A 13,687-nucleotide genomic window follows, 5' to 3' on the forward strand; every position below is an offset into this window, starting at 1 on the left:
AAGCGTGATTCATGAAGGAAAAAGAAAAGACTAATTAGACCTTATCAAAATTAAATAAAAAAACCTTTTGCTCTGTGAAAGACAATTTAAGAAAATGAAGACAGGCTACAGACTGTGTAAAAATATTTGTAAATTACATATCCAACAAATAAAATGTATTCAGAATATACGAAGAACTCTTAAGACTCAACAATCAAAAAATAATACATTTAAAAATAGATCAGAGGACTTGAATAAACACACGCAAAAAGAGGTATAATGATGGCAAAAAAGGCACATGAAGATGCATTCACCTCGATGCATTAGTGAAATGCAAATTAAAATCATGGTAAGATACCACTACACATCGATTAGAATGGCTAAGGAAAAAAAATACTGGCAAGCAGGAAGACAAAGCAGAGATCATACATTGCTGGTGGCAAACTGGTATAGTCACTCTGAAAATGTTTTGGCAGTTTCTTATAGAGTTAAACATACACTTACCATATGACTCAGCAGTACGACTCCTGGGTTTTTAGCCTAGAGACTTGAAAACCAATTTTTACACAAATATCTGTTTAAAAATGTTTATAGCAGCTCTATTCATATTTGCCAGAACCAAACCAAACCAAACATAAATGGAAAGAACCCAAATGTCCTTCAGTGGGTGAATAGATAAACAAAATGTTCTTACCCATACAAAAGGATATTACTCAGTAACAGAAAAGAACAAACTGCTGATATGTTCAACAACTTGGGTGAATTTCAAAGGTATTAGGCTGAGTGAAAAAAGCTGGTTTCATAAGGTTACATACTGTATGATTCAATTTGTATGACATTCTCAAAAAGAAAGCAAAAATCCCCTATAGTTTTAGAGAACAGATCAGTGGTTGCCAGGTGTAGGGTTGGGGGAGGAACTAACTATAAAGTCATAGCACAAGTGAGTTCTGTATTGTGAAGGCACTATTCTGTATCTTGACTGTGGTGGTGGTTACACAAGTCTATACTTTAAAATTTATTGGACTGTACTTTGAAAGAAAAACGTCAATACTGTTGTATGAAAATGCTAAATATAAAAATTAAAAAATAAAATCAATACAGGCTCAAAGCTAATTATGTTGTTCTTTGTTAAAACCCAGTACTTTGGTAATATATTTATTTTTGCTCAGATTATTTCAGTTTTGGCTATTGGGAGCTCTTTCAAAGATCCTGTGTAAACATGGTTTTTATTGGCACTGTTTTATGAAGATTTCATCAGTGAAATTCTAATCTTAACTGAAAGGTCAAAAAGGGCAATTAATTGTATAATTGTTCATTGGAAAATGATTAAATTCTTGTGATTATTCAGTTCTATTAGAGATAACATCTGGTTGGTGCAGATTAGTTTCTAATAGATTACTTCCTTTGATAGACATTCTTGCCAATTTGTGAGCTCCTGCTTTGTAACAATTAATTCATATTTTCCATTTGAAGATGATATATATTGATTTGTACGATTTTCTACCCTACTTTGTAGGACTCTCTTTTAACTGATTTTCCCCCATTTAATGCCCTGAGTAGGTGGATACTTACTTGAGATCCAAAGAAATAATTACTGATAATTGTGTAATATTATTTGATCGGTTTATTTTTTTTAACATCTTTATTGGAGTGTAATTGCTTTACATTGTTGTGTTAGTCGCTGTTGTATAACAAAGTGAATCAGCTATACGTATACATATATCCCCATATCCCCTCCCTCTTGCGTCTCCCTGCCACCCTCCTATCCCACACCTCTAGGTGGTCACAAAGCACCGAGCTGTTGATCAGTTTATAAAAAGCAAAAAATGTCTTTGAGCTTTCTACCAGGGATTGATACCAATATTTTTAAAGCATAGTTAAAGCCTACATAATTCATTTGGTTAGCATTAATTTTGGTAATTAAATAATTATTTCCTTTACTTGATAAGTAAAGGAATACTAAATGATGTATGTACTAAACAATTATGTTACAAAGTAATATTTATAGGTAAAACATTTAATATAATTCGACAGAAAATTATTTGATATATTTTTAAAGGAATAATTAAACTTCCATGTACACTTGGGACAACATCATTCTGGAAATAGTGTAAACAATTCTAGGTATAATCAAAATGCATTTCAGGCTTGCAAATAGATTTCCACTGCCCTTTTTAAAAAATAAAACTTAATCCTTGTTTAATAGCTATCACTTTTTCTAAGATGACAAAAAGAAAGACATTAATGGGTATGTGTGAGGGACAGTGTGTGTGTGTGTGTGTGTGTGTGTGTGAGAAATATAATGACCCCTTTTATGGTGGACTTGTGTGGCCTCCATACTGTGTACCTTTTGGACATTTAGAAGGATTATTATTTGTGGGAGAACATGATATGGTTGCTATAGGCTATGGACAAAACAAACAAATAGTTTAATTGTTGCTGATAATAACAGCAGATTGACCCTAAGGCAAGCAGAAAATTAAAGGTATAGAGGCTCCATTTTCTATACAGTTATGTGTTTTAATATCTTGATGCTTTGATTATCCATTAGAAATAGTAGTAACAGCTGTAACCAGTCAAAATAATATCAGCATTACCTGAGTCCATCTATATTCATCAAAGATATTGGCCTGTAATTTTCTTTTTTTGTACTATCTTTGGTTTTGGTATCAGGTAGTATTGGCTTCATAAAATGAATTTGGGAGTGTTCCATCCTCTTCCGTTTTTTAGAATAGTTTGAGACGGATAGGTATGAGTTTTTCTATATATGTTTACATATATGTGAAGCTGTTCAGTCCTGGACTTTTATTTGCTGGAAGTTTTTTTTTTATTACAAATTCAATTTCACTACTAATGATCAATCTGTTCACATTGTCTGTTTCCTCTTGATTCAGTCTTAGCAGCTTGTAAGTTTTTTAAAAATTGGCCATTTCTTCTAGGTTGTCCAATTTGTTGGCATATAACTGTTCATGGTATTCTCTTATGATCTTTTGTATCTCTGTGGTATCAGTTGCTATTTCTCCTCTTTCATTTCTTATTTGTTTCTTTGGGTCCTCTCTCCTTTCTTCTTGGTGAGCTTGGCTAAATGTTTATCAATTTTGTTTACCTTTTCAAAAAACCAGCTCTTGGTTTCATTGATGTTTTCTATTGTTTATTTATCTCTATTTTACTTATTTCCTCTCTGATCTTTATTGTTTACTTGCTTCTGCTGACCTTGTTCTTTGTTTGTTCTTCTTTTTCTAATTCCTTTATGTGGTAGGTTAGGTTGTTTATTTGAGATTTTTCTTGTTTCCTGAGGAAGGCCTGTATGATGATAAACTTCCCTCTTAGGACTGCTTTTGCTGCATCCCATAGACTTTGGAGTGTTGTGTTTCCATTATCATTTGTCATGATGTAATTTCTGATTTTCCCTTTGATTTTCTTCATTGACCCAATGGTTTTTCAGTAGCATGTTGTTTAATTTCCACATGTTTGGGTTTTTTTCCCATTTGTTCTTCCTGTAATTGATTTCTAGTTTCATACCACTGTGGTCAGAAAAAATGCTTAACATAATTTCTATCCTCTTAAATTGGTTGAGATTTGTTTTGTGGCCTAGCATGTGATCTACCTTAGACAATGTTTCATATGCACTTGAAAAGAATGTGTATTCTGCTGTTTTTGGATGGAATGTTTTATATCTGTAAAGCCAACTGGTCTGTTGTGTCATTTAAGACCAATGTTTCCTTATTGCTTTTCTGTCTGGGTGATCTGTCCATTGATGTCAGTGGGGTGTTAAAGTCTCCTACTATTATTGTATTATTGTCAGTTTCTCCTTTTATGTCTGTTAGTATTTGCTTTATATATTTAGGTGCTGCTGTATTGGGTGCATATATGTTTATGCATGTACTATCCTCTTTTTGTGTTGATCCCTTTATCATTATATAATCCCCTTCTTTGTCTTTTGTTTTAGTCTTTGTTTTAAAGTCTGTTTCATATGATATGAGTATTGCTCTCCCCACTTTCTTGTCATTTCCGTTTGCATGAAATATCTTTTTCTATCCCCTCACTTTCAGTTTGTATGTGTCTTTAGCTCTGAAGTGAGTCTCTTGTAGGCAGCATATAGAAGGGTCTTATTTTTTAATCCAATTAGCCACTCTGTGTCTTTTGATTGGAGCATTTGGTTCATTGACATTTAAATTATTGATAAGTATATACTTACTGCCACTTTATTACTTGTTTTTGGGTTGTTTTTGTAGTTCTTATCTGTTCTGTTCTTCTTTTTTGTCTTGTGATTTGATGATTTTCTATAGTAGTATGCTTGTGTTCCTTTCATTTTAGTTTTTGTTTATCTGTTATAGGTTTTTGATTTGTGGTTACCATGGGGATCTTATATGTTGACCTATGACTATATCTACTTGCAGTCATTTAAGTTCAAACTCATTCTAAAAGATCTATATTTTTTACTCCCCTCCCCTACATTTTTGTTTTTCGTATCATATCTTATAGCTTCATGTTTACCCATAAACTGTTTATTGTAGTTATAGTTGCTTTTACAATTTTTTGTCTTTTAATCTTCATACTGGCTTATTTAAGTGGTTGATCCTCAGTCCTTACTATTGAGTTGGCCAAAAAGTTTGCTTGGGTTTTCCCGTAACATGTTACGGAAAAACCCGAGCAAACTTTTTGGCCAACCCATATATATATATTTGCCTTCCCTAGTGGAATTTCCCCTTTCCTATAGATTCTATTTTTCCACTTAAAGAAGATCCTTTAACATTTCTTTTATGGTAAGTTTAATATTGATGAACTCTTTCATCAATACTTAGTATATCTGTAAATATACTTATATACTTAGTATATCCATGTAAATCCATCATAGACTAATAAATATTTACTTATAATATAAAGATAGAAATTTTCCTCTATTTTTATATTTCAGTAATTAACAGCTAGAAAATATAATTTAAATAAGGAGAGATTCATTAGAGTAACAAATATATGAAATATTTAGGGTTACAATTGAATTTTAATATGTGAAGGAACTTTAGATGAAAACTATATAATCCTATCTTAGAAGATTTCAATGTAAATTTGAATAATTTTAGATATAGAACATAATCTGGAAAGAACTCTTTTATATTATTAAAAATATCAGCTCTAATGAATGCATATAAAACATTCCAATTTAAATACTTACATCAAAGTTTGATTTGAACTTGGTAGTGTGACTCTTCATAAAATGTAAACTTGAAAATGTTTATTTAGAAAAAGTATGTGGGATTATAAAGCAATAAAAAAAGTAACCTTCCCCATCAGACACTAGAACATGTAATTTAGCATCAGTACATAAAATACTGCATAATTTGCTCAACATTTGAACATAGACTGAAATGTAAGGTAAAGATTTGAAATATCAATAATTATATATCAACTCTTGTTACATGATAGCAGAAACTTTCCAAGTTTTATAAACAGAATTATTATGTAAGTATGTTTGGAACAGATAATAAGTGTAAGATGCACCAAACACTGAGGTCTTGGAGGAGAGAGGAGGTTCAACTTTAAAGAAAAAAGCAATCTGCTTGGAAGTTATGACATCAGATAAGAAGGTAAACAATTCTACTGCTTTTAATGGCTACGGTGAACCAGACACTAGAAAGCCACAATTATATACAATTTTCAAATGATTATTATTGTGCCCCAAACACATTAAAATATAACTGAAAAAGGTAAATAATAATAAAAACCAACAACTCCTGTATTTCAATGTTTATAAGACAAAGTAAATTTAGCAAACATGCCCAGCATGATTATATTTGAAATAATTCTATTTTAGGGTGTACAATAGTGTTTATCTATTAAAAGCACACTTATTTTACAATTCTCTTTATGTCCATAGAGAAAAAGATAGAAAGGAATCAAACAACTTATTGAGTATATCACAGAAACACTATGGCCGTTATGACTATCATGCATATATTTAGGTTCTCATATTCAGGCATTATTTTAAACGATAGAATCTATAATTTTTGAGAATATAAATAAAACATTCCTCAAGTTCTAGGACAATAAATTAAATATCCAAATGTGATATTTTTCAAATCCCTTTGGAAAAGTTATGTTATAATATAAATAATTTTGTCAGTATGTTTATATCATCAGTATCTTTGGATGATCTTCATTTTAGACTTCTGAATTCCGTTAGTACACAAGAGAAAAAAATAGTCTATTGTATGGCAGAATTTGAAAAAGTATTTATAAACATTGTCTTTCTCTTTTGGACTTAACAGTAGATAGAATTTATATCATTGTTATTAAAAGCATTTAAAAAGTTATAATATAAAGCATTTTCCAAACATTTGCAAGAGAAAATAGAAAAAGGAAAATATTTGCACTAAATAGTGGTTTAAATGCCATTGTACTTGGAACTATGGTAGGGGTTAAGTATGCAATTATTTTAGTAAATCTTCTTTTTTTTTCTTCTTTTTAAAAAAAACTCAGCTAAGAGCTCCGTTGTACCTCAACAAATTGTAAAACTGAAGGGCTCTTGGATCCATGGCTCTTTGAAGGAAATAGACTAACCTGATATTATACATAGCCCCACAGTAAATTAATTACTTAGGGCGTATGTGGTTTTATGCAGGATACACTCATCCTGAAGATGGGACTTGTTTATATGAAAAGGTGTATTGAAGTCAGAATCTAGGCAAGAAACTCGTGAGTAATATGCAAAATAAAAATGTTAAGCATAGTTAATTAACAACTTAAAAATTCCAGAATGTAAAATTAGATTAAATGCTGTAGAGATTTAGCTGAGAAAACTGTATTCTTAACATTATTACATATCACTTTCTGATGAGTAAATCATCTGAAGCTTATTCATTGAGGAACTCCATGCCCAAGAGCCTAATAATTGAATGAGGCATTGTAGAGTAAAGCAGGCTCACACTCCAGTTGAGGAAATGGGGCATGATAAAATTAATGAATATGATGTTAAAATATAAGTGCACAATATTGTTATAAATAATAATGTACTCAGTTTTATAACATGGATCGTTAGAGAATGAGACACACTGTAAATTTAAATTTTCATATGTGGTATTTAATATCTCCAAATATGATACATACAACTCATCTGTGTGACCACCACCCAGCTTAACAAGTAAAATAGTACCCACGTCTTTGAAACTCAGTGAGTTCTTGTCCCTGATAATGTATCCCTCCTCCACTGAGATTATTGTTATCTTGAAATTTGTGCTTATTAATAATTCCTCTCTTTTCTATTATGGGTTTATCTTACACATATATCCCTGTGCTCCATCATATTAATATGGTATACATTATCCATTCTCTGATCTATAGATATTTGGATTGTTTATAGTTTTCACTGTTTTGAACAATGTACAAATGTTTTGCTATGTACATTCAGTTCACATTTTTAGAATTTTAGAATAAATTTTTGCATGTGAGAATGGTCTTTAATTTTGTAATAAAGTCTTAATTTTGTATTAAGGAGATATATCCTCAGAATGAACTTGAGAGTCTTCCTGCTTTTCCTATTCTATGCAAGAATTTGTGTAGGATTGCAATTATCTGTTCTTTGAGTGTTTGATAGAACTTCCCTATAAAACTGTGTGGCTTTCTTTGGAGGAAAAATTTGAAGTACTAATTATTTTTCCTTTTGGTTATAGAACTCTTCAGATTCAATTTCTGATCAAATTAGTAACATTATTTAGGAATTTGTCTGTTTTTTGTATGTTTCAAATATATTGGTATAAGTTATTCATTCATTTATTATTAATAAAAAATTTCTACTGCATCTGTGTTTATATCCTTTTATTACCTAATAATATTTAAATGTTTTATTTTATTCTTTTTAATCAGTTTTGCTGGAAGATTCTCAGTGTTATTAGTGAAATCTTTTTACAGCACCAACTTTTGGCTTTGTTGTTTGATCTCTATTGTGTCTTTATCTTCTGTGACTTTGTGATATTATCTTTATCCATGCCTTATTTCTGCTTTCCTTGGGTTTATTTTATTATGTCATTCTTTTACAAGTTCCTTATGTTCTATACAGCATTGAGAAAATTTAGTTGAGTGAGAGAGGTCATGAGACTTAGAGAAAAGAAACATTCAAAACTCCTCAGAAAATTCTAGGAAGAGAGGAAGACTAGAGAAAGAGTATTTACAGAATGTTGGAAAGGCAATAAGAATTATCCAGAAAGACATAAACTCAGATACATGAAGGACAATAATCCTCAAGAAGGAAAAATTTAAAAATAAGCCAATACCTAGATTCACCTCAGTCAAATGTATAATGCTAAAGAAAAAGACAATATTTTAAAAGCCATCAAAAAAATTGAGTCTTTGCTAGAATAAGACCTTTACTAAAGGAAATATTCAAAATGGACTGACTGATGGACTTCAGAAGAAAGAAAAATCAACCACCAAAGAATGAGGAGCATATGGGTAAATCTAATATAATGTAGGTGGAGTAAATAAATAAATAAACAAACTGAAGTTTATTAACTTCAGTTACATATGTGGAGTTGTGTTAAAATCTCCCGTTCTTGTTATGGACTTGTCAATTTTTTCTAGTCACTCACTTTTGCCTTACATATTTTGAAGCTATGCTTTTAGATGCACACCAGTTTGGAATATTACATCTTGGTGAATTAAACATATTATTAGTATATGTAGTTTCTCTTTAGCTCTACTAATTATTTTGCCCTAAAATTTATGTTATCTAAAATTAAATGGTTGTATTGGTTTTCTATGGTTACTCCTTTTTTTTGGTATAATATTTCCCCCATTCTTTTATTTTCTATCTTTCAATGTCATGGTTACTAGTGTTTATTATAGATAGCATATAGTGGGGTTTGGCTTTTAAATGAGAGTTCAGAATGCTTTAACTCTAATTGTTTCACCCTTCCTCTCGTCTTACATGGTATTATTGCCCAGGATTTTTGACTTTTTTTTTTTTTTTACTTTTTAACCTCCTAAACTAGATAGTAGTAGTATTTACTCCATCCACATTATTTTAGATTTACTCATATGCTCATCATTTTTTCAAAGTTGATTTTTCTTTCTTCTAAAGTACATCAGTCAGTCCATTTTTAATATTTCCTTTAGTGAAGTTCCTATTCTAGCAAAGTCTCTCAATTTTTATTTATCTAAAAATACTCTTCTTTTCACTTATTATTGAAAGATAATTTCTCATAATCCAATTCTGATTTATGTTCTCACTTAAATGTAATATTCAATTGACTTATGGCTTTCACTGTTGCTGTTAGTCGGATTTCAATTTACCTTCAAAATTATGGGTGCATTTTTTTGATGGCTTTTAAAATATTGTCTTTTTCTTTAGCATTATACATTTGACTGAGGTGAATCTAGGTATTGGCTTATTTAAAAACTTTTCCGTCTTGAGGATTATTGTTCTTCATGTATCTGGCCTTTCCAACATTCTGTATATACCCTTTTTCTAGTCTTCCTCTCTTCCTAGAATTTTCTGATGAGTTTTGAACCTTTCTTTTCTCCATGTCTCATGACCTCTCTCACTCAATTAAATTTTCACCATGCTGTATTTTCTGTAATTTCTTCAGATCTATCTTACAGTTGACTAATTTTCCATTGACCTTAATTTGATGGGCTTTTAAATTATGTCTGTTTGTCTATCTATCTCTATCTATCTATCATCTATCTAATGAGGCATTGCAAAGAAAAAAAAACAAGTGCATAAAGGAGAGAGGAGTGGTTTTGACTTCTCAACTTCATTTGGGATCAGCAAACCTGAAGTTCTAATCCTGAGGTAATATAGTAATGTATCTACCTATCTGCAGAGGATTCTCTTTCTGAGCTGTTTTATGCTAAAGCATTAGGTTTTAAATGTTTTTGTTTAAATATTATATTTCCATTCTAAATGTTAGTTTTTTTCCATTTTTATGGTTTTACTGAAAATAAAGGCTATGCTCCTAATAAACTTTAATAGAAACAAGAGAAGATTCATTACCCAAAGTACAAATAATTTAACTAAGAACACTATACATGTTGGCCAAAGGTAATGTTTCATCTGAGTTCCTTAAAAAAAAAATTTCTCTGTACAACCATCCTCAGGCAGGCTTTAGTTTCTGGAGAACAATAAAGGAAGGTAACTGGATTCTAACGTTCACTACGGTCTGACCCTGGGAACATCCCAAATACCTTTCTGAGTCTTTAAAAATCATTTCACCAGAACTGAAATGCTTTCACTGAAGATGGCCCTACACACTAACTTTGATTTAGTTGTTCTTCTAATTATTAGTAAACTAGGAATAAGTGATAGAATTTGGGCAGTAGGTTATGTCTAAAGTTGACTGCTATCATTATTGCAAACTTGCTGGCTGTCCATTTGAGATAAGGGAAATATTCAGGAGTTGAGATTATCGATTCATCTAAATACATGGAGAATTTAGAATAACAATATGTTCTTATTCTTTATCTTTGGCTGTAACATTTTGCTAATATTTTTATTTGGAGTGAGAAACACGGCAGTCTTCTTGGTTATAAAAGCTCACTCTTTCCAAGGTTGTGCCACTTGTGCTAGTCAAAATGACAAATACCATATTTTACTTTTCCTTTAACTCTTCCGCCACAAGCAGTTCTTAGAAGAGACAAAATTCTCCCGTGCCTCTAGGCTTTGCGTAAGGTTCTCAACCTGTGAAATCCTCCTTTTTTCATCACCATTCCTCAATCTTACTTCTATAGTCCTCCCAGGATTTCTCTTTATCTTTGTAGCTTATGATTGTCCTGTGGGATACAATCTGTATATCTTCAGTCTGAGATAGATAGATGTTCTCTGAATTCTCTTAACACTGTATGCAAGGTACTTTATTATAATTATCTATTTATTTGATGGATTCTCTTTACCATTCTCTAATTATTAGATTAGGAGCTCATTGAAAGCAGAGGCCTCGATCATCTCAGTTTCTCTAGTGCCCAGCATAGTGACAAACATAAAGTAAGTAAAGAAAAAACAAACAAACAACCTGGCTTAATTACTAGGCTTTAAATAAAGGCTTTATTAAATTAGAAAAATGATCCTCGAACGCACCTGCTGTAGGGCTTCTACTGTCCTCCTAAGAACAGCATTTCATGACAGCTATGTTTAGCTAAGTAGAATCATTAGCCAATCTGAGTGTCAACGCAGGCACAATCTTCTTAATTTCCTTTCTCAATTTATCTTCAGTTAACTTGCTAACCCATGTCAAAACCTTTTCATGGTAATAATGGTGGAATTAGAAATACTTTATTCTCACTATATATAAAATTTGCAGACTTGGTAACTGTTTCAGATTGGAGAATACAGAAGTTTGCTATTTGCTCTGACTCCTCTCTCAATGATTAAAATCTTCATTCTGTTACTTCTTGGTCTAGAAAAGCTGATATAAAAAACAAACAAAAACTCAAACCTTGTTTAATTAAATATTTTGTGTACATTTTCACCTTTGGTTAACTTATTTATGGATATATTTATATAATTTACATAAGGAGATGTTCATTATCTATCTTACAGAAATTCAGTTATGTCTTAACTGGAAACTTATAGAGGGTAATTCTCATAAATTCAGTTTACACAGTGCCTGGTTCAGCACCATAACTGATGTGTAATACGTGGTTTTTTATAATGATGTTAGAACGTTCAGTTGCAAAAGTGGGCTGTGGTCACATAATCTTCCTGTTCCCTGTTCAATGAATAATTCAAGTAGTAGCCTTCACACTCCCCATAAGACTGAGAAGATATATCTATTCCCAAGTCTTGTTTTCTATTATTGAGATGTAAGGAGCTATGGCAAATGTGGAGTCTCTGGGGCCTTGTTACAGGGGCCAGCTTCAATTTTCCTTTGTGAAGCCAGAATGATATGCCGAGAGAAACTTTAGAATCACTAGTGAAAAAGCAGGCACAGTTTCAGGGGCAGTGTCCCTATTACATGGAAAGTGTATGTGTATTTAGCAAAATAGTGTGTGTCGGGTGGTGGGGTTCCTTTACTTATATTGTGTTTTATGAACATGGCCAGATATTGAAATCTCTCTATGGATGTTATTTGGAAATATGTAATCTTATACAGAGAAACGTGGATGGTAGGCTTTAAAATTATTTGTTTTATGTATGGTTATAATATGGTGCTAAACATTGATTAGATAGTTGTAATTGATATATATGAGAATGTAAAACATACTTGTGTGTTTATGTATGGGGAGAAAACCAAAGAAGAAACTGTAAACTGAAATGCAAAGCTATATGTGATTATCTGAGTGATCTTGTAGCAATTATCCACTGGGCAACAGCAAAGTAAGCCATTCATTAGGTTCTTGGAATCTGGGGAGAAGTTATATTTATATTTAATGAAAAGTGTTCTGTCTTGAATCAAAAATTTGCATCTGTACATTATCTGAGCCTTCATATTTCACTACAAATATGTAAAAATAAATATAACAAAACTATCTTTCTGTGTTTCTAAAAGATATTAAATGTTTCATGAGAGAAAATAGCACTAAACTTTAATAACAAATTTCCCATAATCATGGACAAACAACTTACTGGGTTTTTTCCCTCCCTAGGTTCTGATTTAATGAAACCAACCATTTTGTATACTGCTCTGTTTCCTGTCTCAAGTGTTGCCTGGAAAGAAAGTCCTAGGTGAGTATTCCCAAAAGTATTGCTTCATTTACAATTTTAAATATTATTTTCATAAGAAGTCTGTTGACAAAGACAGCCCAAACAGGAAAAACAATAGAAAACTTTATGATGTATAAAATTAATTCTTCAAAAGAATTTTGTTTCAAAATGCCAAGGGTTATAAGTCAAATATATGCAGCACATATTACTATTTATTACCTTGCATTGGCTGAAATTCATCTCTTCTGACAACCCTGGGTAAATCATGTTACATATTTCATAAAATATGAGTGCTGGTCCTTTTCTGGAGATTCCACTTAATGTGTGAACTCACTGCCATTGGCTGCCTCCCAGTTGCTGTAAGCTCCCTTAAGACCACTCCTTCTGCAGAGTCCTATGGCAGTGGAATCAGAGAAGAAAAGGTATTTATAGAAAACATATGCAAAAGGTTGATAGCTTGTCCAGTTTTTAGTGTACAGACTGACAGCTAAATACAAATTGAGAAATGTAAGTTTCAGTTCAAGCAAATTTACTGGGTGAAAACCTCATTTTTTCATTTCATTTGAATACGTTCACTGGCTTCTCAGAATATGCAACTTTATAGTGAGCATATTTTTTATTCTTGACGGCTCATTATTTTACAGTGAGGTTACTGAACCTATACCACATAGAGCAGATTACCCAGCATAATATTAATCAAAATATACATGGCAAATGGGATTCCAAACAGTGCCAAATAGGCATCTGTTTTTAACAGAGAATAAAAAAATGCATTTAGCTCCTTTATTAAAAGGTATTATGTCACCTTATCTTTGATAAAGGAGGCAAGAATATACAGTGGAGAAAAGACAGCCTCTTCAATAAGTGGTGCTGGGAAAACTGGACATATACATGTAAAAGTATGAGATTAGAACACTCCCTAACACCACACACAAAAATAAGCTCAAAATGGATTAAACACCTATATGTAAGGCCAGAAACTATCAAACTCTTAGAGGAAAACATAGGCAAAACACTCTATGACATAAATCACAGCAAGATCCTTTTTGACCCACCTCCTAGAGAAATGGA

The sequence above is a fragment of the Physeter macrocephalus genome, chromosome 8 (assembly GCF_002837175.3).
Source record: "Physeter macrocephalus isolate SW-GA chromosome 8, ASM283717v5, whole genome shotgun sequence".
NCBI lineage: Eukaryota > Metazoa > Chordata > Mammalia > Artiodactyla > Physeteridae > Physeter > Physeter macrocephalus.